General features: G+C 42.1%; 1 protein-coding gene across 1 annotated transcript in view; it reads left to right on the top strand.

The window, feature by feature from the left end:
* Positions 1-22,824, top strand: part of ASXL3 (ASXL transcriptional regulator 3) — a 98,359-nt gene that overhangs the window by 5,490 nt on the left and 70,045 nt on the right. The window lies entirely within an intron of this gene.

The raw sequence follows: 22,824 nt of genomic DNA, 5'->3' as shown, positions 1-22,824 counted from the left end.
TGCGAAAAGAAGCCAGGGCTTATGTAGTGTTAAAAATGTTCTTGCTAACATCTTTACTCATCTGGAGAGGGATGTTGTAATTCCCCTTCCCCCACGCCTCTCTCTCCTGTGTGTTTTATTGTTACACAGGTCACCTAGTAATGCAGTTTTGAATTCTGAAGTTAACTAATCTGATTTCTCTTAATTATTATAGCACAATATGAATGAGAATCTGAATATTTTGCTTCATATCTTTTCTGAGATCTAGTACAGTGACTTTGTTGTTCCTCTCCATGCCATTTTATGTGTACAGTCGGCTTTTTATCATAATGAGATTTGGTATTCTTTGGCTGTAGTAAAGTCAGTCACAGATCGCTGCTGTTTGTTTGCATTTTTTACGTTGTGAGTGAAATATGTATTGCATTTAACTGTATTGGGTTCTAAGAAAATACTTTGAGGCGCTGGAACAAACTGCTTATGTTGCTGTTTTACCGAACATTTGTTGATTTAAATATTTATGCACTTTTTATTTTTGTCTCTACTCGCCACTGGATGTCTTTTGTTTGTGGCTTCAGAAAAAGAAAGTGTTTTTTGCAGTTATCCTGTTACCAACAATCCACAGCTCCTAGTTCTCCTAGAATTCTGCTGTTTGCAAAGAACACTGTGGTGTTGGTGTTACAGCAGCTTGTGGCCATGCAGCTACTTGTATTTAGCGGCTTTGATACAAGTGGAGGGTAAAGGTGGATCGTTTTAGTAGCAAACTGAAGCACTTTGTTCAAAAATTAATTTATTTTTGTTGTATGTTTTTGTACAATGCAAGACAAAACAGACTTGTTGTGACTATATGTAATATTGGATGGCTTAGCTTGAAAGACTGTTTAATGCTTACATTGCAACCTAGCACCGTGCTGTATTTCTGCTGTAGTTTTTCAAGAATGTAAGTTTACTTTCAGTTTGCTGTGCATGTATTTTTTGTGTTACATTTATTTTCTTACACTATGCAAAGTTAGAAACTTGTTCTCTGACGGGAATGTCAAGCTTTTAGTATGTGTGCCAAGAGGATTCATGTAAACATGTTTTTCTCTTAAAAAGATAGATTGCCTGAACACTTACTCAAACCAGGAAATTATTTTCTTTTAAAGTCTGCTATGCAAAGGACAAAGTTCACCCTGCCTGGACTTAAAGATCGGTAAAAGAAGTTGGTGCCTATATAAAATTTATATGTACCACTTGAAAAACTGCTTCATCTAATTACTTTTGTGATTACAAATACATTAATTATATTGGCTATAGAAATATTAACGTGTGCTATCCCTCCAAGTACAATGTCTAACATTCTCCAAGTATATTGTAGGACCCAGACATTTCAAGAGAGGTTAAATAAGAAAATTGTGGGCAAGGAATTATTGTTGGATTCTATTAAAGTTATCACATTTAGATTCAACATGGAAGTGCCAGTCTGTTCAAATTTTAACGTTTACACACTAGGGTCCAGATTGATTAACAAGTGATATTTTTGTTATCATTCGTTACTAATCTTAAATGGAACTCTAACCAATCAGCTCCTAACTGTCATGTGTTTGAAAAATTACAGTTAGGGGCTGGTTGGTTGGAGCTCCATTTAAGATTAGTAACGAGTGATCACAAGAATGTCACTCGTTGATAAATCTGGGCCTAGGGATGATGACTCGCATTGCTGCGTGGTCTCAGTAGATTTTTATACTGGCCATCCAAGTCACCCCAACTGGTGGGCCAGTGAATGGAGAGATTCCCTTTCTGCATCTCCTAGACTTTAGCTTTGGAGGGTCAAGCACCTGCGCCTTTGGCAGTAGATTGACTCCAGCTGACCTTCACTATATAATTTGGTGTCCTTCACATCGGCAATATGCCCAGACATTGCTCATCTCGTGCCACTGAACCCAGCTCTGCTAGACTTTCATGGGAAATTTCTTGGCTAGCGTGCTTGCCTAAAGAACAGTAAGGCTGAACAGTCCTTTATTCCGCTTAATGTGAATGTCTGCCTTTTCCTATAGCTGGCATCATTCTCCAATAATAATTCCACCCTCACAGGGCAATGAAGCGGGGCATGCAACAGGGATACGTTATACACAGAGGATTACTTCATCAAACAGGGCTGAGGGCAGATGAGCGGGAGCTAGGCACGAGCAAGCCACTCCCAGTGGGCATGCCCAGACACAGGACTACAGCCAGTATTTTGCCTCGCCCCTCTGAGGATGCTTAAACTTAATATGTGAGTTTCTCATATCCATCTTTGTTTGGTAGAAATCTTACAGTTGTCATGATCATAGTCTCTGTAATTCTGAATAACAAAAGCACTCCTTTGTCAGCAGCATAACGCGAGGAATGTTGCCTAAAGATTAACTCCACGATCTTAAAGTTTAACTCTGCTCAAAAAGAATGAATGATTTTGCATGATTAAAAACATTATGTTGAGTAATAGTGGACTGTAATAACTCCTGATACACGACTGTACGCTCAGACATAGCTGTTGCTGTCATGTGGTAGATGTGCTGTGTATATATATATATATATATGGCATGGCAGCATCTGTGACCATGGAAACAGACTGTGGACTGCAATTACTGTTTCCATTGTCAAACATGTTTCTATGTGTCCACCACATTAAAGCTGGGTACACACCTGAAAGATCTGTCGATCTTGCAACAGGCCAATACGATGTAATGATATATCATCCCCAAGTACAACGGTACAATATATCGTTACTGTATTGATGATAGCGAACTGCATGTACGTCTCATTGTCCCATTTGCTGTGCAGCACATCAGATGGGAAGAGGCGAACACACAATTAACCAAACAATGATTTGGGTGTACACACTATACGATGGTCCTTGAGATCCATCGTGGTTCGCATTATTGGCCAATATATCGTATAGTGTGCACCCATCTTATGCCTGACAATTGTCTGAATTTTCCAACTGGCAATTTTGTGTAGAAGTCCAACAAGCATCAGGAGTTATTTGAGTGAGTTGTGGTACAATCATTTGTATCCGATTTTGAATGTAGTTACCCTTTAATTGATTGGTTAACCAATTAAGGATCAAAATATATTACAGGTTGAGTCTCCCATATCCAAAATGCTTGGGACCAGGGGTATTTTGGATATCGGAATATTCCGTATTTTGGGATATTTACATAAAATAATGAAATATCTTGTTAATGGGACCCAAATATACACACAGAATGCATTTGTTTCATATATACCTTATACACACAGCCTGAAGGTTATTTTATACTATATTTTTAATAATTTGTACTTTAAACAAAGTTTGTGTACACTGAACCATCAGAAAGCAAAGGTTTCACTTTCTCAGTCATGCTAAAAATATTCCGTATTTCGGAATATTTGGATATGGGAGACTCAACCTGTAATTGGTGGAGATTAATTTGAGTGATTAAATAGGTCTTTTACTCCCATCTTTCATTAGGCTTTTTGGAAAGCCATTTGAAATTGAAAGCAATTTACGTCCATTGTAGGTACGTAAGCATAGATCTTTGAACAACATGCTCAACTCTGAATTGGAAAAGCGATGAGAGCTCATAAAATGTAATGCTTTTACCATATCACTCTTATGAGCGAATCCAATATTTACTTCAGCTTGTGGTTGCTAAACAGAGTTCATATTATTTTGAAATGAAATGCTTAAAACAGGTTTGAAAAGTGAAATAAATGAAAAGCTTTCATCTTGTTATTATAAATCACACCAGTGTGGAGGTCCTAACAGCTGTCAATAATAAAAAAAAAAAAAAACTAAGCGATTGTTGTCAAGTTAATGAAGAATCAGTGTATTTGTCTCTAGACAGGGACAAGATCTTGTGATGTACCTAAAAGCCTCAGGTGTCTGCTAATAGCGTGGCAAAATACAGACTGCGGATTAGACATTCTTTTTTTGAAATTGTTCTGTGCACTGTTCTATAGAAAAAAAGGGGGGATTGCAAATTGCGCCTCAAGAACTGATGTGTGCATATCTTTGCTATACAGTACTTAGAAATAAGGATATGGTATGTGATCAAAAAAAACTTACATTTTACTAATATTTATTTATTAACAGTTTCTTATATAGCGCAGCAATTTCCAATTAAATTGTCACAGCAAAAAGGGGAATATTCAATAATCCACAAATTAAACTAATAGTCACTCAAACTAATAGTCACAACAATAAAATATTCCAGACAGACCACAGAGAAAAAGGGGGACAAACACAACTAACTGATGCTCAAATAAAACCAGTGATAATGTAGTCCTATGTGATAGTAACAAGTAAATGTTTCCGGAATCATGTGAAGTAATATGTATGGTTCAAAATTCTGTTAGAGGGTGGCGTCCCACAGCTCTAATACAGAGAATGTTATATCCAGAGGTGCCTGAAACTACTGCTCTAATACAGAGAATATCCAAAGGTTGGCAGAGGTGCCTGAAACTACTGCTCTAATACAGAGAATATCCAAAGGTTGGCAGAGGTGCCTGAAACTACAGCTCTTATACAGAGAATGTTATATCCAAAGGTTGGCAGAGGTGTCTGAAACTACTGTTGATCTAAAGAAGTCAAAAGTTCTTGATTGGGGTACCCCTTAATTATGATGGTCAAAAGGTCGATATGCAAACGGGTGTGACTACCTTAGAAAGACAAATGTTGAGGACTCAGAGATAGCGTATTCCTGTTCCTATGCTGCCAAAACCGCAGTTTCAGTCTTGTGGGGGATGACGCTAGTATTTAGCCATACCGGACTAGCTACCAGGCAGCCCCACCTACATAGCCTTAGTCTAGTGCAGGTGTCCCGACCCCATCCGCCACAGTCTTCACAACAAGCGCTGTCCGCCGCTTGTTGCTTTTGCTGTCCACTTACTGGAGCTACCGGGTCTCGCGGATGCAGTGACGTGACCATGGTTGTGTTGCCGTTCGGAGACACGTCTCAGGCTTGTTCAGGCACAGTGTACTAGCGTGGCTTGGTGTAAGCCCCCTCTGCTGAAATTAACTTGTTCTGTTGTAAGGTAGTTGTGCGCTCCTACGTGTATCAGCCTGTTAGGGCCTTCGTCAGGGAGTCAGAGGCCCTTATGGGCTGTCACACGTAGGTATGAACCATACATATTACTTCACATGATTCTGACTAACTGAAACATTTACTTGTTACTATCACATAGGACCACATTATCACTGGATTTATTTGAGTACCTGTTATTTGTGTATGTCCCCCCTTTTTTTGTGGTCTGCCTGGAATATTTTATTGTTGTGATTATTAGTTTAAGTGACTTAGTTTAATTTGTGGATTATTTAATATTCCCCTTTTTGCTATCTCTGACCGTTTTCATTAGTAAAATTTTGTTTTTAATCACATACCGTATCCTCATTTTTAAGTACTGTATATCAAAGATACGCACACATCGATTCTTGATGCGCAATTTGTAATCCCCCCCCCCCCCACACCTTTTTTCTATTAAACTGACCGGAGGACACTGGGGTTCCTTCGCCTGCATCTTTGCTGCCTATTTTACAGCCAGACAAAGTGAGCGTGAGGTATCTTCCTTATATATTCTGTCTGTACACTGTTCTGTTGTACTTGGAACTTTGTAACTGTGTGTGTGTGTAAGGGCCCATATTATTTTTCTTTTCTGTTTTATATGGTTGTTGAGGCATAGCTGCAAGTGACCCCACTATGCAATCGCTCAACTGCTACAGACTTCACAGAACAATGTGTGTTTTATTTATCTTCCAGCACATTTAATGTAAGTGCAGTGAGATAATAATGGAGCGCAAATTCCTGGTTCTTTGACTTCAAATGTCATTTGAAATACTGTCAGAGAATTAGCTCAGCAAAAAAGTGTCAAGCCAAAGGCATTTGTGTTTTTTTATGACTTGAAATAGTGTATGAGCACATGTTTTTGGTAAAGTGCATACAGTGTAGTGTCTGGGTACCAACCATTATTAGAAACCTTTTCTCATTTTTCATTTTACCTGTAAGGATTGTCATTTTATGTGTTTATTTTTGATGAATTATTTTGGCCTTGCCTGCTGCTTCTATACAGCGCTAGGACTAACAACGTTCTTCACTGCGGTTGGTGCAAGGAATTGTATCATACAAAATGTAAACCAGTTGTTACTGTTATGTTTGGCTGAAATCATTACCTTTTCATTACCATGGAATCTAGTGTCTATATAAGATGTAAAAAAAAAGAACCAATTGTGGAACTGAGCTAGTAAAATAAATTATATTGATATGGCAGAACAAATTCTAGACACGTCAAAATGATTTATTTATATAACTATAAATAAATATAATTAAGCACATAGAAAAAGAAACACAGAATTGATGAATAAACTAACTAGGTCAAATGTACCAGCTCAGAAGTGCATGTTTACTGGATATAACTTTAAATGTAAAAGGTAAAAACTGCAATGCAAATATTTGGACAGACTACACATCCCAGGATATAATTTAAACCTGTATAAAACTCTTAATGCACTTGAAAATATAAAACATAAATGGCAATTGAGGCATTAAAGATTGTCAAATAATAAATAAAAACTTGAGATATTGAAAGCCCTGATAATTGAATGATATACAGTGAGCAATGTTCATGGACCTATCATACGGGAGAGATCCACTGTACCAGTATAATCTGGCTATGTTCATTGGGGTCTCAAAGAACATCCACTAGACTGTTGCCACTGTGCTAAATTTAATGTCCTGTCGACTGCATCTGGTCTCGGTGCTGTGTACAATTGTATGTAGGTAAGTGCCGAAGTATGAAATCCTGATTTCAGAGTCACAACAATAGCAGCTGCTGCAACCTTACTGTGTAAGGCTGGAGATCTCAACAATATCCCAATTGTCTGTAAAATATGAGGGAGTTGATCCAAGTGAATGAGCACAAATAGAGTATGTCTAAGTTGGTACGTTTAACCTTGTTGGTGTGTACAGCTTTCTTATTTATTTTTTATGTGATTAATTATTGTGAAATATATATTTTATATGTTTTTTTAATATAAAGATAATTATATTTAAATCATTTTGACATGTCTCAAATTTGCCATATCAATATACATTATTTCACTAGTGCAGTTCCACAATTGGTTATTTGTTTTGTAAGTATACACACACTTACAATTGTAGTTTGCAGCTATAGTGATCTCAGAAGATTTGGTCAATCTCCCTGTATACCTCTCCTTAGGTGGCCAGGTTTTACAGAGCTCGATATCCTATTTGGCCTCTATATATAAATGTAGATTAATTTGTATTTTTTTTGCATTGTATGTGACTTGTTTAAGTCTGCTGTGTGTTATATTGCCTTGTTTTTCCCTGAATTACTGTCAGTTATAGCTATCACTGCCATTTCTCCTCCTAACCCTCTGCTACAGTTATTGTATTATATTAATCTGCATAACATTGTGTGTATTGTTATGTCCAAAGAAAACGAGAAGCAGAAGGCGAAAGCCCCTGTGCTGGTTTCATTTATGTCCTGTCAGGCGGGTTTGTCCCCTCAGGATTTCATACAGAATGGATTATGTGGTCACTGCTACAAAGAGTCAACACATCAGTCCAGCCTACCAGCTCCTGGGCAGGAACCCATTGGGCTTCTTTTTCCCACATCATGGCGCAGGTTGTAAACCGGTTATCTGCTTCGATGCCGGCCCCTACTATGGCGTACTCTCAGCAACTACAATCTACTATGGTTATGCCTCCTATGCATCCGTCTTGGATGGATATTTATGCCCACTCAAGTCAGAGTATGGCACCGTCTCTTGCAAGCAGCCAAGCCTAAAACTAGAATACTGTCGGCTTCCTCGTATCACTCCGTCCAGCCTGCAGACTCTGACATCTTCAGATGAGTGTGAGGAGATACAGGGCTCCTCTCTTCCAACATCAGATGTTCCCTCCTTGATTAGGGTGGCCAAAGCTGTTTTAAACATATATAGTGATGAGCCAGAGCCTAGGAAGGCTCCGTTGTTCAAATGCCAGAAGGTTGTTAGTGCTGAGTTTCCTAAATCTGAGCATCTGTCTGAACTTATGGGGGAAGCATGGAGTTCTCCGGATAGGCGATCCAATGTTACAAAAAAGGTTACAGCTTTTTACCCCCTACCACCGGACGAATGCACTAGGTGGGAAGTTCTGCCGACAGTAGTTGCTCATGTGGCACATCTGGTCTGGAACGGTACATTGCCCATTCCATCTGCATCCTCCCTTAAGGATTCCACAGATAGAAGACTTGAAGCCTGTGTCAAGGCGGTTTTTTATCTGTCTGGGGCTGTTACCCGCCCGGCCAAAGCCTGGGTATCTAAGGCCATTGAAGAATGGACAGGGGCACTGGTAAACACTCTTCCAGAGAACACCTGACAATTATCTCCTATATCAAGAAGGCAGCCTCCTACCTGGGAGAGGCGGCATTAGACACCGATATTCTGACTTCCAAGGTGTCAGCTGCCTCAGTTGCTTCCAGAACAGATTCAGGGTCTAAGAGGGCTTTGGAATACCTGCTGTTTACGGGAGGCATTCTGTTTGGCACAGAATTGGATAAGATTGTAGCTACTTTGTCTGCCTCAAAGGTGGCTGGTCTGCCTTCAGCGACTACCCCTAGACCTAGGCAGTCATCCTCTCGAGTCTTTCGGCCACAGGAAAAGGCGAATGGTCAGTCTTCCTCTAGAACCAGTTCTCATAAGAAACTGCAAACTAAGAGATCATGGACAAGCAGACGTCCGGTTTCCAAGTCAAACGATAAACCCACGGCCAGGGTGGGAGGCCGACTTCTTCAGTTTTCGGATACCTGGCATCTCACAACAGATGCCTGGGTTCGGGAGGTGGTTTATCGAGGGTACGCCCTTACCTTTTGGAGAAGTCCCCTGCAAGGTTTTTCTACACAACGCCTCCCATGGAGTCTGCAAAGGCCTTGGCTCTCCAGCAGGCCATTCGTTCCCTGCTGGATTCAGGGGTAATAATCTGGGTTCCAGTGGATCAACAAAGAAGGGGTTTTTGATCCAAAAACCCAATGGGTCCCACCGGCCTATTCTGAATCTGAAAGGTCTCAACACATTTATCCGGTTGCCCAAGTTCCGGATGGAAACCCTTCGATCAATTGTTTTGGCAATGGAGCCGGGGGATTTTATGGTGTCTTTGGGCATTCAGGACGCATATCTGCATGTGCCAATTACACCTTCCCATCAAAGGTTTCTGCGGTTTTGCAGAAACATTTCCAATTTCAGGCGCTGCCTTTTGGTTTGTCAACAGCCCTGTGGCTTTTTACCAAGGTAATGGCAGTAATGACGGCTTACCTCAGGCATCAGGGAGTCAGGATACCGCCGTACTTGGACGATCTCCTGATATTGGCACAATCTCCAGAGGTATTGCAGCATCATCTCAGACTAATGATTGCCTGTCTACACAGACATGGCTGGATCATAAATTGTAAAGGCAATCGCTTTTTCCAGTGCAACAGATGGTGCATTTGGGTGCACGCCTGGATTCTCTGGCACAAAGGATATTTCTGCCAGAAGGCAAGATTGTGGCCCTTCAATTGCGGATTCGCAGATTTCAACGCAGTCAGTCAGTATCTGTCCACTCAGCAATACAGGTTCTGGACTCCATGGTGTCCACATTCGACATGGTAGAATATGCTCAGTTCCACTCCAGGCCACTGCAATAGCTGATCCTCTCCCGGTGGAACAGGGAGTACCAGTTAATAAGGTCACAGATGATCCATCTTATCCAGAGGTTCGGCTGTCCCTCTCATGGTGGTTGCAGACGTTTCATGTGAACAAGGGTCGACCCTTCTGGATTCCAGATTGGTTGCTCCTCACTACCGATGCCAGCCTCCGCGGATGGGGCGCAGTGACAGGTCGGCACACATTTCAGGTAAGATGGACAACCAAGGAGGGTCTCCTGTCTATAAACATCCTGGGACTGCATGCAGTATACAGAGCACTCATTCAGGCACAGGATATACTGAAGGGCAGGCCTGTCCAAGTAAAGTCCGAAAATGCCACAACAGTAGCCTACCTCAACCATCAGGGAGGCACGCGAAGTCTGGCAGCCATGGCGGAAGTGACAAACATTCTGGTTTGGGCAGAATGTCATATTCCAGCAATCTCGGCAATATTCATACCAGGAGTCCTCAACTGAGAAGCAGACTTCCTAAGTCAGCAGGGTATACACGCCGTGGAGTGGGCTCTTCATCCAGATGTATGTTAGAGTCTTGCAGACAAATGGGGACTACTGGAGGTAGACTTCATGGCCTCAGGCCACAACCAAAGAGTCTCCAGGTATGGGTACAGAACCAGGGATCCCTCAGCCGATTTTGTGGACGCTCTAGCAGTGAAGTGGAACGTCAGGCTAGCGTATCTCTTTCCTCCGTTCTTCCTCCTCTCAAGGAATCAGGAAATTCAAACAGGAGGGCGGAACAGTAATACTGATAGCCCCTGCTTGGCCCAACCACCATTGATAAACCGACCATCAGAGACTCTCCATAAACACTTCATGGCCACTTCCTCTAAGGCCGGACCTGTTAACGCAGGGTCCCTCCTGCATCTGGACCATCCCCGTCTGTCTTTGAAGGTGTGGCTCTTGAATCTACCATCTTAAGCACTAAGGATTTGTCTAATTGTGTAATTCAGACCATGCTTAGAGCAAGGCAGCCTTCCTGTACCCATATCCATTGCAGGATTTGGCACTCGTATTTTCAATGGTGTAAGCATAGGAAATATGACCCTGAAGTTTTTAGGGTCTCCCGAGTGCTTGCTTTTCTCCAGGCAGGGTTAGACTGGGGTTTCCACCTGGCCACCCTGGGGGTTCAGGCATCTGCTCTCTGTTTGGTTTCAGCGGAGGATCGCACAGCTGCCTGATGTTGGACATTTTTTCAGGGTGTTCTGAGGGTTCAGCCTCCCTTTGTCCCTCCGGTAGCTGCATTGGATTTGTCTTTGGTTCTCAGGGCTCTACAGGCTCCCCCATTTCAACCCCTGAAATCAGTAGACCGTAAGTGGTTGACAGCTATCTCCTCTGCCCGCAGGGTCTCTGATTTGGCAGCCCTTTCTTGTTGCTCTCCCTTTTTGATTTTTCATCAGGATAGAGCTGTTCTTTTTACAAGGGTGGGTTACCTTCCTGAGGTTGTATCCCGCTTTCATGTAACCTGTAAATTAAGAAATTGTAGTTCCAGTCTTCAGGCCTCTCTGTAGGTGAAGCTTCTCTGGATGTGGGACGCGCCCTACGGATCTATGTGGATCGCACCAACTCCATTAGGAAATCGGATTCTCTTTTTGTGTTGTATGGCTGTCATAAGCTAGGCTGGCCAGCTAACAAACAGACTCTGGCTAGGTGGCTTCGTATGACTATTTTTCAAGCTTCCACACAGCTGATCTCTCTGTTCCAAACACAGTGACAGCACATTCTACTCGATCCGTGGGACCATCATAGTGCTGAACAATTGTTCAAAGCTGCCACGTGGTCTTCCATCCACACTTTTCTAAAATTTTACACATTTGATACATTTGCCTCTCAGGATGCTTTCTTTGGGCATCGGATTCTCCTTTCTACTAAACAGGACCGTCCCCACCCTTAAGGGAACTGCTTTAGGACATCCCCAAGGTAATTCCTGTGGACCCTATGGACCCCGAAGAAGAAAATAAGAGTTATGGTATAATATATCTTTGTTAACTCTTTCTTCGAGGTCCATAGGGTCCACAGGACACCCACCCTAACGCACCTGGTGTTCTTGGTAATCCTTTTTCTTTTGTATTTCAATGATTCCCTCTTCTTAGAGTGTTTCTGTGGTACAATTGTCCTTCCTTCTCCTCTTTCCTTCTCCTGCCTTGGGCTTGGTAACAAACTGAATGCCTGTAGCTAGGGGCGGGGTATATATGGAGGAGGACACAGTGCATCCTTGGGAGCTAAAGCTTTTAACTGTTTGGTGCCTGGATCACTTCAACCACATACCCCAAGGTAATTCTGTGGACTCTATGGACCTCAAAGAAAAGACGCCGGAATCTTGACAGACGGCTTCGCGAACAAAGGTAAGCTGGCCCATCCCCAGGGGTACTTAGGGTTAGGCACTCCCTGGGGAGGGTTGCGTTTAGGCTGCGGGGAGGGGAGGTTAGGGTTAGGCACCACTGGGAGGGAGGATAGGGTTAGTCACCCCCGGGAGCATTAGGTTTAGGCTGCGGGGAGGGGAGGTTAGGGTTAGGTACCACTGAGGGGGGGGGGGTAGGGTTAGGCATCCCCTGGGGAGCATTAGGTTTAGGGTGTGGAGAGGGGAGGTTAGGGTTAGTCCCCCCCCCCGGGAGGTTAGGTTTAGGCACCACTAAGGGAGGGGTACTTACGTGCCTTTGTTGGGATCTCTCATGATCGGGCTTCCGGCGTCCTCATACCCAACGCGTTTTATCTATTTAAGGTGTGTTTATTATTGTGTTTATGCTCACTTTTGTCTTTCTGACTCAGCCCATTAACAACCTCATAACCTCATCCTATTCACATAACCGAATAAGACGCACTGGAAGGTAAAAAGTTGCATGAAACTATGCCAGGTGCTACCGAGTCATGCCACGACATGGCGCAACTAGAAGGGCTGTTTAACAAGCAAAGAGGGTAGATGTATGTGGACACATCTGTAGCTCAAAAGTTATTGGACGTACTGAGCTGAAATTTGGTATGGACACATAGAACTGCCCCCCGGTGCTGCCAAATTTCTGGGTGAAAAAATAAAAAAATAATAATAATTGGAAGTAATCTAAAGTTTACTGAATGTGGATACTGAATTAGATGGAATTAGGTAGTGAGAAGGATGTTGGACCCCAGAGGGATTGTTCTAGTAGCTCAGATGGAGTGACAAGAGTGTGATGATTCTGGGTTACTGAGTGGGATAGGTGAGCGGCATAACTGCTCAGACCTCCAGTTGCATACACTGCATGAGGCAGTGGTTCCCAAACTGTGTACCGTGGCACCCTGTGGTGCCTCAGGAAACTTGCAGGGGTGCTCCAGGTTAGTGGTCCAGCACCAAAAGAAATTATATATGGTTAATGTAAGAGTTAAAAACATAAAATATATGGACAAACAGAAGTACAGCCCTGATACACTAGGGTGTCGTGATTCAGAAAAGTTTGGGGACCTTGGCATGGGGTATATTTACTAAAGTGAGAGTTTTTAGAAATGGAGATATTGCCCATAGCAACCAATCAGATTCTACTTAACATTTAACTAGCACCTTCCTGAAGATAATAGCTAGAATCTGGTTGCTATGGGCAACATGTCCATTTCTAAAAACTGTCACTTTAGTAAATATACCCTCATGTGTGATTTCCAGTGAGTGCACACATCATTGAATTAGCAGCTCCACCACTTTGTGAATGACTGCAATCTCACTCCATGAGAGTCCTGACTTTGCAGTTAACCCTAGAGTGTGATGGCATACCATACGTGTATTGCGCAAGGAACACGTCCATTAAGGCATAAGCCTTAATGATAGGAATTTCATTGTTCTTTGGAGTTTGAGTGGAAGAGTTACAACAGGTCTCTGAAATTTCTGATCATGTGTAAGGAGCCTCCTTGGGACATGTGAAACCGTTTATTGTGAAAAGGTATTTTGTCTATGGAATTATATCTATATGTGTGTGTGTGTGTGTGTGTGTGTGTGTGTATATATATATATATATATATATATATATATATAACATAGTTTAGTAACATTAATTGTATTATAATTATTATTTTCATTTATTTATATGGCGCCACAAATGTTTCGCAGCACCTTACAAAGTACATAAACAAGTTGTAGACAAGCAACTTACAGAACAATACAATACAGGACCAGGACATGGATAATATATATTGCTACATTAGTGACCATAACACCCAGATAAGCAACAGAACATAAGCAACCAAGTGTTAGGTGCCCTAGTGGTGAGTAAGAAGTAGATGAAACTAAAGTAGGGAGAAGCACAAGAGGGTAGAGAGCCCTGCTCGTAAGAGCTTACATTCTAAAAGGGAGGGGAAGACAAACAGGGGTGACACAGATGGGGTAGATGGGGAGGAAGGAGCATGTAGCAGGGAGTTAGAATGATAGCTGGAAGGCTTTGATGAAGTAGTGGGTCTTGAGAGCCCGTTTGAAGGATTGCAAAGAGGTGGAGAGTCTGATGGGGGAGAGGGAGAGAATTCCAGAGGTGGGGAGCAGTGCGGGCAAAATCTTGGAGGCGGGAGTGGGAGGAAGTAATCAGCTGGCATGAAAGGTGGCGTGCATTACTTGAATGAAGAGATCTATATGGGGGTAGATTGGGTGAGGGCTTTGTAAGCGAGCGTGAGAACCTTAAATTGGGTTCTAAAAGGGAAGGGGAGCCAGTGGAGGGCTTGTAGGAGAGGGGAGGCAGATGTAGAGCGTTTGGAGAGGAAGATAAGCCGTGCAGCAGCATTAAGGATGGACTGGAGAGGAGAGAGATGGGATTTGGGGAGGCCATATAGGAGGAGGTTACAGTAGTCCAATCTGGAGATGACCAGTGAGTGTATGAAGGTTTTCGTAGCATCCTGGGTGAGATAGGGTCTGATCTTAGAAATATTTTTCAGATGGAAACGACAGGATTGTGAGAGGTTCTGGATATGTGGTTTGAAGGAGAGGGATGAGTCCAGGATAGCTCCAAGACAGCGCACCTTGGGACTAGATGAGATAGTTATTCCATCAATTGATAAAGAAATAGTGGGAAGTGAGGTTATGTGGGAGGGTGGGAAGACGATCAACTCTGTCTTAGTCATATTAAGTTTAAGAAATCGCTGGGACATCCAGGAAGAGATAGCAGAGAGACAGTTGGAGATGCGAGTCAGAAGAGAGGGGGAGAGATCAGGGGAGGAAAGGTAGATTTGAGTATTATCAGCTTAGAGATGATAATGGAGGTCAAAAGAGCTCCCTCTATACTTCCTCACCTATAGAGGCAGAATAGGAGCTCCAAGAACAGAACCTTGGGGAATACCTACTGTAAGAGGCTGTGGGGGGGAAGAAGAGTCATGAGAGGAAACAGAGAAAAATCGGTCAGAGAGACAGGATGATAGCCAGGGGAGGGCAGTGTCACGTAGACCAAGGGAGTGAAAGATAGTCAGCAGGAGAGAGTGATCCACAGTGTCAAAAGCAGCAGAGAGATCAAGGAGAATGAGAAGAGAGTAGTGGCCCTTTGATTTGGCAGCAAGGAGGTTGTTGCTGATTTTCGTGACGGCAGTTTCAGTGGAGTGGAGAGAACAGTAGCCAGACTGAAAAGGGTCAAGGAGGGAGTGGGAGGAAAGAAAAGTGGTAAGGCATTTGTAGACAATCAGCTCAAGGAGTTTGGAGGCAAAAGGGAGGAGAGAGATGGGTCGGTAGTTAGAAAGAAGGTTAGGATCAAGGGTAGGTTTTTTTAAGAATGGGGGAGACAAGGGCATGCTTGAATGCAGAAGGAACAGTGCCTGATGAGAGGGAGAGGTTAATGAGGTGGGCAAGATGGGAGCAGGCAGAAGGAGAGAGGAAGCAGAGGAGGCGGGAGGGGATAGGATCAAGGGGGGAGGTGGAAGGGGGGGGGAGGACCTGATGAGGGCCATGACTTCCTCTCCAGATACAGGGGAGAAGGATGTTAGAGTTGGTAAAGTTGATGGGGAGGGGTTATCTGGGAAAGGAGGAGGTGGAGAGCTGGGGGACTGGTTGGATATGATGTCCTGACGTATGGAATCAATTTTAGATGTAAAGTAGGTAGCAAAGTCAAAGCCAGAGGGTGCGTGGTGGAGTATCCATGTAGCGAACACAATGATCGAGGTGTTCCCACAGATGCTCAATTGGGTTCAAGTTCAGGGAATTAGGGGGCCAGAGAAGTACTTGGAAGCCTTGGTCGTGCTCGTCCAACCACTGTCGGACATTTCTAGCCGTGTGATATGTCGCATTGTCTTGCTGGAAGATCCCATCCGCCGCAGAGAAGAGAATCAGCATGTATGGGTGTACGTGCTCTGCAAGGATGGATTCATAACTAAATTGGTTGAGGGTGCCTTCTACATGGATGAGTGGGCCCAGAGAATGCCATGAAAACATTCCCCAGGCCATAACGCTGCCACCACCAGCTTCTGTTCTTCCAGCAATGGTTTCAGGGTATTTGTTCTCCGATGTTTCTCGCCTGACACGCCAACTTCCATCCATTCGATGAAGCCGAAAACTTGACTCAGCGGAGAAGGCAACCCTTTTCCAATCAGCGGAGGTCCAATTCCGATATAGGCGTGAAAATTTAAGCCTTTTCCATCAATGCAACTTCATTAGAATTAGGTGCAGTGACCATTCGATTTCTTCATAGCCCCATACGCAGCACGGTTTGCTGAACTGTCGTTTTAGACACGTCTGGTGGCCTCAGGTTCATTTTGACGGTGAGCAGCTCCACTGTAGCGTGTCGTTCACGCACCTTTGTAGCCGACGTTCAACACTCACATCAATGGCACGTGGTGCTCTGCAGTTTGTGTGTGTGTATATCTACACAGGCATGTATTTGCAATGTTTTTGTGAGTATGCCCCAATCTCCTTCTCACTGTGGGCAGTCAGATGCTCTTTTTTAAGGATCTCTTTCAGTATGGTCTATGCTCTAGGCAAGTATCATACATTTCTCTAATCGGTGTGCTATGAAACCATCTGTGAGGTGGTGTCCTGCACGTATACTCACCGATATCTTATGCTAACCGTCACTCCAATAGTCCTGGGGTTGTGTATAGTACATGTTGGGCTAGGGTGCCCATTGACCCCAAGAGGGTGTTAGTTCTCCTGTAAGAAGGGGTAACACACTGAGGCCTGTAGAGAAGGGGTAACACACTAAATAATATACATAATATATGCACACGATTCCAAGATGAATTTTAAATGCAATCAATTGCCACAAATATTACATAATTTTATTTTTATCATAAAACCCATTTAAATAGTTTTAATAATTATATTTTATTTAGTGGCAACATATTAAAAAGTGCTGTATAATGAGGGAATTTTTAGGTTCTCTATTAAACTGCTATGAACGGACACTGAAGATTAATTCTGCCACCATATAAATAAATGATAATGTAAAATAGTGTTCTAGAGTAATGCATACAAGGCAGGTTATGTAATCATCCCCTTAGATGAAATGCATCTTCCACCAAACACAATTTTGTTTAAGCCTTTGTAAAGAACTGATGAGGGCAGTAATCTTGATTGGTTTCTTATGCCTTATGGAGCATACACACGGTCAGATGAACGATTTAAACTATTTGACCAACGATTTGAACGATTTTGCAAACTATTTGAACTACGAATGATTTTTGACTGCATTAAAATGACTGAAATCGTCCAAAACTGACGGCAAACACATCAGATGTCAGATATCGTTTATCTGACCATCGGGAACGTGCATCGTTCATACATGTCAGATATGTCAGATTTTCATTCAGATATGAACTGAATTTTTGAAATCGTTATCGTTCAGATCTGAAGAAAAATCTGACCGTGTGTATGCATTATAGGTATTATAGTGTAATAGAATCTGTCAATGCTCACTTGTATTCAAGGGGAAAAGAGCATAGCATTGAATACTTTGTCCAGTTAGCTTCACTTCTCTTATACCTGGAAACTTGCAAATGTATATCACATTTAAGAATTAATCATCAATAACCCACTCAATAAAGGCTCTATTCACTTTACTGTGTCAGAAATCTTTTTCTGATCAGTTTTCATCAAGTAATTAATAAACAGTCCATGTTTTACCATTTCACTTTTTTATCCTTAATTACTGACCCCTTCCTTTTTGACAGGTTTGATAACAACAATACCTCCCCTACAGGCAAGGCAGCATAATGCATCCTGCTCAATGTGAACTTGCACGTACTGTAACACTATTTTGGCTCCGTTTCTAGTGATTAATGAAGTTTATGAAAATTTTAACAACCGTGATAATCTGGATACAGTTTATATATTAATTGTCAATCTAGTAATCTTATTTTATTGGCAAACAACTTTATCATATTATATTTGAGTAAGCATTCCATTTTTATTTCAAACTCACAAAAACACATTGATATGAGACTCTACCCCCCTGTTATTCAGCTTGCTGTATTCCAGGAATCTGAAGAAATTTACATTTCCACCCACAGGAACTGTGGGTACAGGTGTCATTAGATCTCTTCCTTCTTATCTTCCAGACTTTTTACATCTGTTAAGCTAAATGTTTACTACATATATCGTTTTCCTTGTTTTCGCATTTAGGAGTGTATTGCTGCTGTTCAAAAAAACATTTCTTTTAAATATTGCCTTACCATTGTTGTCAGAATAGAAACAGCAAGTTACAATCTGTTCTTATTCTGGCAATTTTGCATGTGTTAGCTTATTTGGAAAGAAATTTAGTGAGTGCATAAATGTAAAAGCATCAGTAAGATTCTGCAATCTACTAAATCTGGCTGGTAGTTACTTCTTACCCATTAAGAGTATTGCCACCTTTTTGTGGTTTCAAAAGAATTAGCACAGAAATACTGTAATAGCAAACTGTTCATGTTAAAAAAAAATAACAACAAAAAAAGCAGGCTATAGCAACAAATACATATATATCACTGTAGAAATAGTAAAAAAAAATAAAAATCACAAATCCAGTTCCAAGAGTAGCATCAGTCATCACCATATGAAAGTACAAAATTAGTGGCTTGTAGGCTAAGGGGTATCGCTGAGTTGAACACAGGGAGCAGCTCTCTAAGGGGCCCATTTATCAATGAGTTTTCTCATACGCAACAAGTTTTAACACTCATTGCATATGATAATGGTGCTCCAGCCAATCAGCTCCTAACTGTCATCGGTTTGAAGAACGACAGTTGGGGGCTGATTGGCTGGAGCACCATTATCATACACAATAGTTTCAAAACTTGTTGCGTATGATAAATCTTGTTGATAAATGGGCCCCTAAATCCCAGGTGGATAGCTAGGGCAAGAAATCTATCATTTAGTTTCTGAATCAAGTGTGAAAACTTGAATCCTACAAAGTGAGACAACAGTAGCTTCTACATTTTTGGCACTCCAGCACCACAGCTGAGCGAGTCTCTGATTCATTCAGCCAGCTTACTTAACCTGGCACTGCAGCCGCTCACATAGATATTGCATTACCGCAACCGGCTAGCAGCGTCCACAAGGGGGTCCAGCTCTGGTACCAACTGGAGTGTACAAGACCACCCACTGCAGCTGGTATAGACTGTCGGTTTACACGCTATACAAATATTATGTGCAGCAGCTGATACTTACGCTCAGGTACCTGTCAAAAAAAAGGCGCTACTTTATTTGCTTTCATTGGGAATTACAGTATCCATTTACTGCCATTGTAGATAATGTGGCACCTGCTTGTTTCTTGGACCCTGAGGCTGTTAGTGTGGAGCCTCCAGCCACCAATTTAAATATTTAAAGGTCTTTTATCAAATAATAATTCAAGCATATGAGAATATCCTCCATAGTTGACCAGTGACAGCCTCATAAGAAGCCCTCTCTCTCCAGATCATCATACGAACCAATTATGTACTGGCCAGGTTAGTGGCTTTATACCTCCCTTTTACACCTCATAATGAATTTGTCAGCCTAGTGAGAGAACACTGTCTGAAGCAGCTGCAGTAAAGACAATCACACTATTCATGACAGACAAAATTGTAATTGGTGAGGTCCAATCTGATCTAACTTGCCATGTCCTCTCAAAAAAGAACACTATTTTGAAATTGCCAAAATAGTGCATGTAAACAAGAAATGTCAGATTTAGAAGTTTGGTCTAGTTCCAGGACGAGAATACCAAATTTAGGCTGAAAGGGTGTTCATGAGTACAAGTGCGGTGAAGTCAGAACGTCTGGTGGAAATGTCCAGTTACCATTTTCTGCTACTAGCCTTTTCCCGGGTTATATGAAAACACTAATAACACATAGTATGATGATTATTGTAAGAATATTGTTGTATTTTATATATTTTTATGGTTATATGTAGAGATTGTATATTTATAGGGTGTTTCCCAAGCTCTAATGATTTGTTACAGGTACTATGAGCAATTGAACAATTATCAACCACCTGGGGTTATCCCATGAAAGAGCCTCTTATGCTATTTAAGGAGCTATGGAAAACACAGGGACATATACTGTAGCTTAAAAAAGTCTACAGAGAAGACGAAACGCGTCGATGTCCCTATCTATGGTCACCATGGATTTATATGATTTACCCATCTAATACCTATTTGAACCTATATGGGAAACAGCCAATACTTTGCTTTGGTACATTAATTGTTGATACCCGAATTCTGCTGTGTTGAGCTGGGTGAAACAGTCTCCTGTCAGTGGTCTACACCTGCTAATTACTGGACCACCTTATCACATTGTGCTACGAGGCAGCGCCTGTCGGAGATTGTTGCTTACATCCAGCCTGCTCTGGGGAGCTGTGTTCACACCGCACTCTGACATTGATATCTTAGCATGGCTGGAGACATCACCATGTGTGGAGGCGGCAGTAACTTTCCGGATACATCTCACTGACACCGGTTTATACACCTAGGTTTGGCCGGCGTACGTGACTGGAGCTTATTCTGTGAAGCTGCCAGGGGACGCCCCGGACCTTCAAGATTAACATCAGTCCAAATGGACTACATGCGATCCGGTCCAGCAACGGCTTTAGCCAAGGACGGTAATAATGTGCAAATAAAGTATATCCAGCAAGTACACTGTTACAGAAATTGTATTTATTTTTGTGACTGTCCCTTTAATATAGCATTTGGACAATATCAGTGATTTTGTTATTATGTAACAAACTAAATATAATATTTCTAAAGGATACTCAGTAATCCACAGTTTCCTGTATATTAAATAATCTAAGATCAACAGGATTGTCCAGCATTCAAATTCATGGTGTGGTTTATCCGTTTAGGCAATTGATATATATCTTTAAATGAGTTAGGCATATATAATTATTTGTGCTTTATATTTAATGATGTGTTATGTGTATTTTATTAAACGGAACCTATATTTAGTGCAACCAGCGCTGCAATGTGTTGTTAGTGTTTTCATGTAAGTGGATACACTTTTTGATAGTTTAGTTTCTGTGGGGTTGCCTATAATTCCCTATATTTGCATGCTGCAGGTGCACTTTATTCAATCATTGGTAAATGTATTTGGTCCAGTGCAGAACCACTTTTTTTCTTTTCCTAGGTTATAGACTGTTGTGGCTCCTTTATACCTTTGTTTTCCAACAGATTGGTGGTACAAATACTACCCGAATCTACATGTGAGGGTTTATCTTTGAGGATTTGTTGTGTCATACAATATTGAAAGACATTCCACACAAGAGTTCATACAAGGCCCATATGATCTCTGCAAGTGTGATAAATTAAGTGTGTATTGTTTTGGGAATACAGTATTACACTATGGGAATTTTTTTCTTTCTGTGTCTGACTGGACCAACGAGTAGAAAATGTCTATAATATATCTCCCCCAAACAAAGAAGCATGGCCCTTTCCATTCATTCTGGAATTTGTTGTCCATATCGGTAATATCTCTCTGCCTCCATACTGTATTTTGCACATTTGAGGAAACCCTATATGGTATATCGGCACTCGAGTCTGACTCTCTTAAAGAAATGGAGGTGGGGTCTCATTGCGCATATATCTTGTTTTTATTTACATTGTTTTATGGCTGATGTTAAGTCTAGGATGTGAAAAGCATTCTGCTCACATGATATGTCAGGAGGCTGAATGATAAAATAAAAAGAACCTTTGTCCTGAGGTAACAACTGGAAAGTGGCCTGTCTACTAGAGACTCACTTGCTGGGCAGCAAGTTTCTTTCCCTTAAAAAATAAATAAATCTGTTATGTGGTCTACCGTGCTGCGCATATGTAAGGCTCTGTTTTGTGTTAGGAGAGATATAACCAGACCCTATGGTTTATTTTGGTTTTATACATTCTTTAGTGAATGCATCCTCACTTATCCTTGCAAGCTAGATCCCTTTCACTGTACAATAGCAAAGTAATAAAATGTAGCTCTCTCCTGAGACACTCTTATCTGAATGGGGCATTTCAATAATGTACTGGATAAGCAACTAGATAAGGCAAAAGTCCTTTAGTCTAATGCTGGGTGGTACACACTGGCCAATATATTGGCCGATCAATTGATCAGCCAATATATCTGCTGTCCCTCGGCCATTGTATACAGACGATATATCTGTGAACAACGTCGTTCACAGGCATATCGCATTGGCTGTGCTGAACAGCCGATGGACAGATATGTCTGCAGACATATCTGTCCATCGGCAAGTTTGTACGGGGCGATAAGCCGATCGCCCGTACACATGCAGCTGCGGGGAGGGGGGCGGACCCCTGGCCAGGGGGACCCATGGCTTCCAGATAGATGATGGTCGTTCAGTGTGTATGAACGATCATCATCTACAGATATATCTGCTGATCACTCGATCATACCTCCTGGTAAATTAAATAGGCTTGTTGGTATCTGCACTTTAATGACCTGTTTGTTTTCCCTCTGAAGTGGTATGCAGGGGCGTATTTATAATGGGTGCAGGGTGTGCGGGGCACAGGGGCCACTGGGTCCAGGGGGGCCCGCACCGCACACCCTGCACCCATAAAACTTATCTCTCCGGCACGTTCGCTCCGGTGTATGTGCCTGTAAAAATAGCTGGAAAATGGCCGCCACGGCCATTTTTTTCCGTCGTTTGCACATGCGCAGTACAGGGAAAATGGCCGCCGCGCCCATTTTCCCAGTGACCTGTGAATGCACTAGAGGCTCTGGGCACACTCTAGTGCCCAGAGTTCTTTAAGTTCGGCACTGGCCGTGCACCACTCAGTGCGCAGCCGGA

This window comes from Taudactylus pleione, unplaced genomic scaffold (genome assembly GCF_031769625.1).
Source record: "Taudactylus pleione unplaced genomic scaffold, aTauple2 ptg000093l, whole genome shotgun sequence".
Classification (NCBI taxonomy): domain Eukaryota; kingdom Metazoa; phylum Chordata; class Amphibia; order Anura; family Myobatrachidae; genus Taudactylus; species Taudactylus pleione.
The sequence above is the reverse complement of the archived record's forward strand: the minus strand, read 5'-3'. Positions and strand labels throughout refer to the sequence as shown.